This window comes from Callithrix jacchus, chromosome 1 (assembly GCF_049354715.1).
Source record: "Callithrix jacchus isolate 240 chromosome 1, calJac240_pri, whole genome shotgun sequence".
NCBI classification, from domain to species: domain Eukaryota; kingdom Metazoa; phylum Chordata; class Mammalia; order Primates; family Cebidae; genus Callithrix; species Callithrix jacchus.
Genome location: NC_133502.1, coordinates 74,683,503 through 74,689,214, shown reverse-complemented (window position 1 = coordinate 74,689,214; position 5,712 = coordinate 74,683,503). Strand labels below are relative to the sequence as shown.

Here is a 5,712-nt window from a genome sequence, read left to right as displayed (position 1 = left end):
TTAAATTGCCTCAATATATAATTTTTTCTAATAAATTCTAAAAAAAACTACAGGAATACCCATTGTAAGTAATTATGCTGTACAATGAACGTTTTTACATTTTAAATGTCATATCTATTTCTCCAAGTGTGATGTGAGGAATAACTGCATTGTCATTACCAAGAATATCTGTAAAAATGCAGATTCCTGAACACCACAGCATTGTACATCTAGTAGCATTTTTGGCTTTTTAAAATTTGACAAATAAAAATTGTTCCTATGTATAGTGTACCATATGATGTTTTGAAATATGCAGACATTATTGCGTGCCTAGATCAAGCTAACTAACATACATAGTACCTTACACACTTATCTCTTTTTGTGGTAAAACCATTTAAAATCTACTCTTCGCATTTTTTAAGCATGCAACACATTGCTATTAACCATAGTCACCACATTATACAGCAGGTCTCTTGAATTTATTCCTTCCGTCTAATCTAAGTGTTTCATCCTTTGACCAAGATCTCCCCTGTCTTCTTGTCTGCACTCTCTGATAACCACCATCCTACTTTCTGCTTCCAGTGATTTCAGCTTTTTTAGATTCCACACATAAATGAGATCCCATGATACTTGTCCTTCTCTGCTTGGGTTGTTTCACTTAGTTTCACCCATGCTGTTGTAAATGACAGAACTGCCTTCTTCATATGGTTGAATACACAATATTTCATTGTATGTGTATACCACATTTTCTTTCTTATTTCATCCATTGATGAATATTTAGGTTAATTCATATCTTGACCATTGTGAAGAATGCTGCACCGAGCATGGAAGTGCAGATATTTCTTCAACATACCAAGTTCATCTCCTTCGGATAGACACCCAGCAGTGGGATTGCTGAATAATGAGGTAGTTCTATTTTCAATTTGAATTTTTTATTTAGTGATAAGGTTTCTATTTACTGGGCACCTAATATGTGCTTGAGACTATGCTAAGTACTGCATATATCTTATCTCTTTGAACCCTGCAGAACCCGTATGCTATAGAAATTGCTATCATCTTTTCTATTTTACAGATGCCAAGAAGAAACCTTCAGCCCCTTAGTAGGATACAGTTAGCAAATGAGAGAGCTTGATTGTGCTGATGGTTTTATGGTTTATCTATGTCAAAATTTACGAGATTGTACCCTTTAAGTATGTACATCATTATATATCAATTTTTTAAGTCATTTTTTAAAAATTAAAGCAAAAGTAGTAACTGACTAGCAAGTTAGAGGAAGTCACAAGCCATAATCCTGCAGAGGACTCTGATGAAGTTAGCGAAATGAAGAGGTCTAAAATGGATCTTTTAATGGATCTAAAGGCACAGATGGGGAGGAGGAGAGCGTTCTAGTGTTCTAAAGCACTGTGGGGGGACTACAATAAACAGGAGTTTATGCATATTTTCAAATAGCTAAGTGAGCAAATTGTAAATGTTTTCAACACACACAAAAAATAAATGTTTGCTAGACATGTAATTACCCTAATTTGATCATCACACTCTGTATACATGTATCAAAATATCACAGTGGAGTAGAGCAAAAATGGTGGATAGGAGGCAGGACTAATTTGCAGCTCCCGTTTGGATGGACAAGACAGTGCGTGGAGACCCACATTATAAACTTTTGCTCCAAGAACTACTGCAGGAACAGACCAGAAAAGCCAAAGGAATCCACAGACCCCTTGAAAGAGGTGGATTGTCCCTTCAGCCTCCATGGGACAAATGAGGAACTGTAAGTCTGCTTGCCTTCTTAGCTGGGAGGGTTGTAGCCTGGGGTAAGTCCTCAGCCCTGCTCACTGGGTGCCTGAAATAAACTCAGTGCTATTGGAAGGTCACAGTGGGAGTGAGACCACCTTCTGGGCTGTGGGTTGCACGGGAGCTTGGTAAGGCCTGTGGCTGTCAGCTTTCCCCTACTACTCTGGCAACATATATGACACAGCAGAGGCAGCCATAATCCCCCTGGGAACATAACTCCATTGGCCTGGGAACCACACTCCCATCCCCCACAGCAGCCATAGCAATCCCCACCCAAGGAGAGTCTGAGATCAGATCCATCTAACCCTGCCTCCAACTGATAGTCCTCTACCCACCCTGGTAGTCAAAGAAAAAGGACATTATCTCTTTGGAGCACTATGGCCCTGCCTACCACCTGATCCTCCCTATACTACCACAGCTGAGGTGCTCTTGAAAGCACCACCTCTTGGCTGAAAGCCAACCAATATAAAACCAGCACACTTAACTAAAATACAACCAAGGACCTTCACAGAGTCCACTTCACTCCCCTGCTGCCACCACTGGAGCAGGTGCTGGTATCCATGGCTGAAAGACCTGAAGATGAATCACATCTCAGGACTCTTGGCAGACACTACCCAGTCCCAGGCCAGAGCACAGTAGCTCCACTGGCTAGAGTCAGAAGAGAAATAACAACTGCAGTTTGGCTGTCAGGAAGTCCTGTCCCCAGGGGAAAGGGGCACACACCACATAAAAGGAGCACCCTGTGGGACAAAAGAATCTGAACAGCAGTCCTTGAGTCCAAGATCTTCCCTCTGACACAATCTACCCAGGAACCAGAAAAACAATTCTAGTGTTTGACAAACCAAGGTTCTTTAACACCCCAAAAGGATCACACTAGTTCACCAGCAATGGATCTAAACGATGAAATCTCTCAATTGCCAGAAAAAGAATTCAGAAGGCCAACTATTCTCCCATCTTCAATCAGTCAAACAGGTACCAGAAAAATGTCCAACTTAGAGAAATTAAAAAAAAGACACATGGTATAAACAAAAATCTCTAGTGAAACAGATAGCATAAATAAAAAACAATCCCAACTTCTGGAAATGAGGAACACACTTAGAGAATCACACAATGCACTGGAAAGTCTAAGCAATAGAATCAAACAAGTAGAAAAAAGAATTTCAGGGTTCGAAAGGAAGGATTTTGAATTAACCCAATCGAATAAAAACAAAGAACAAATGATTTTTAAAAATGAACAAAGCCGGGAGCCCACTCAAGCTTTACCGCAGAGGAGAAGGTTCCGGAACGAGCGCTTGCTGCGCCCCTAGCCGGGCCAAGCCCTCCGCGACGCCACTGGGGCCATGGGGGTTGCACGCAGTCCACCACCCGCCATCCAGGGGCCTCCCCGCTGGGGCTGCTCCTGCTGTTCCTGGGCGTGCTGGCCCCGGGTGGCGCCTCCCTGCGACTCCTGGACCACCCAGTGCTGGTCTGCTTCCAGCCGGGGCTAAACTGCACGGTCAAGAATAGTACCCGCCTGGATGACAACTGGATTCACCCTCAAAACCTGACCCCCTCCTCTCCAAAAGAGCTGCAGATTGAGCTTCGCTTTGCCCTCACCCAGCAAGGCAACCTGTTCCCCATGGCTCACATTGAATGGACACTGCAGACAGATGCATCCTGTACCTCTAGGGCAGAGTTATCTGTCCTGCAGCTAAACAGCAATGAACGTTTGTGGGTCAGGTTCAAGTTTCTGTCCAAACTGAGGCATCACCACAAGCGGTGGCGTTTTACCCGCAGCCACTTCGTGGTTGGCCCCAACCAGGAGTATGAGGTGACTGTTCACTACCTGCCCAAGCCCATCCCTGACGGGGACCCAAACCACCAGTCCGAGAATTTCCTCATACCTGGCTGCGAGGACACCAGGATGAAAGGAACGGCGCCGTGCGTGAGCGTAGGCAGCCTGTGGGACCCCAACATCACTATGGAGACCCTGGAGGCCCACCAGTTGCACGCAAGCTTCACCCCTGTGGAACGAATCTACCCGTTACCAGATTCTGCTGACCAGCTTTCCACATATGGAGAACCATAGCTGCTTTGAGCACATGTACCACATGCCTGCACCCAGACCACAGGACTTCCACCAGCTATCCAACATCACGCTCACTCTACGCAGCCTTAGAGGGTGCTGTCACCACCGAGTACAGATCCAGCCCTTCAGCAGCTGCCTCAATGACTGCTTCAGACACTCTGTGACTATTTCCTGCCCAGAAACACAAGACACCCCAGGGACAATGTTCAGAAGTAGCATGCCCTAACGCATGGGAGGCTGCAGCCACAGGCTCACAAAAAGGCTGAGACATGGGGCCAGGCTGGAAGGAGACCCAGACTCCCAAGGAGGAGGCAAGGCATCTCTCCTTAGACCAGCAGCTCAAGTCCTTGTCTCTTAACCAGTTGCGGACTACATGCCCCTGTGGGTATACTGGTTCATCACGGGCATCTCCATCCTGCTGGTGGGCTCCCTCATCCTGCTCATCATCTGCATGACCTGGAGGCTACCCGGGCCTGCAAGCGAAAAACACAGTAATGACACCAAACCCACCGATGGCCTGCCTGCTGCTGACCTGACGCCCCCACCGCTGAAGCCCAGGAAGGTCTGGATCATCTACTCAGCCGATCACTCCCTCTACGTGGACATGGTCTTGAAATTCGCCCAGTTCCTGCTCACTGCTGTGGCACAGAAGTGACCCTGGACCTGCTGGAGGAGCAGGCCATCTCCAGCAGGTTTTAAACAAAAACCAAAACTAAAAAAAAAAAAAAAAAAAAAACTAAGATATTCAGGCAACAAACAGCACAATGAATAAAACAGTACCTCACATCCCAATACTAACATTGGATGTCAATGACCTAAATGCTCCATTTAAAAGATACAGAATCACAAAATAGATAAGAATTCACCAACCAGGTACCTGCTTTCTTCAAGAGACTCAGCTGACACATAGGGACTCACATAAACTTAAGGTAAAGCTGTGGAACAAGATATTCCATGAAAATGGACACCGAAAGCAAGCAGGAGTAGCTATTCTTACAGCAGGCCGAACAAACTTTAAAGCAACAGCAGTTAAAAAAGACAAAGAAGGACATTATAGAATGACAAAAGGACTAGTCCAATAAGAAAATATCACAATCCTAAATATACATGCACCTAACACTGGAGGTCCCAAATGTATAAAACAATTACTACTAAATCCAAGAAATGAAATAGACAGCAACACAATAATAGTGGGGGATTTCAATACTCCACTGACAGCACTAGACAGGTCAAGACAGAAAGTTGACAAAGAAAAAATGGACTTAAACTATACCCTAGAGCAAATGGACTTAACAGATATTTACAGAGCATTCTACCCAGAAACTGCAGAATATACATTTTATTCATCAGCACATGGAACATTCTCCAAGATAGACATATGATAAGCCACAAAATAAGTCTCAACAATTTTAAGAAAATCAAAACTATAGCAAGTACTCTCTCAGACAACAGTGGAATAAAATTGAAAATCAACTCCAAAAGGAACCCTCAAAACCATAGAAATACATGGGAATTAAATAATCTGCTTCTGAGTGATCGTTGGGTCAACAATGAAATCAAGATGGAAACTTAAAAACTATTTGAATGGAATAATAGTGACAAAATCTATCAAAACCTCTAGGATACAGCAACTGCAGTGCTAAAAGGAAAGTTCATAACATTAAATGCCTACATCAAAAAGTCTGAAAGAGCACAAATAAAGAATCTAAGGTCACACCTCAAGGAACTAGGTAAGAACAAACCAAACCCAAACCCAGCAGAAGAAAAAAAATCAACATCAGAGCAAAACTAAATGAAATTAAAACACACACACGATACAAAAGATAAATGAAACAAAAAGCTGGTTCTTTGAAAAGATAAGCAAAACTGATGGA

General features: G+C 43.6%; 1 pseudogene; it reads left to right on the top strand.

Moving 5' to 3' along the window:
• Nucleotides 1–3,110: 3,110 nt before the first annotated feature.
• Nucleotides 3,111–4,068, top strand: LOC100398051 (interleukin-17 receptor A pseudogene; annotated as a pseudogene).
• The last annotated feature ends 1,644 nt before the right edge of the window (nt 4,069–5,712 follow it).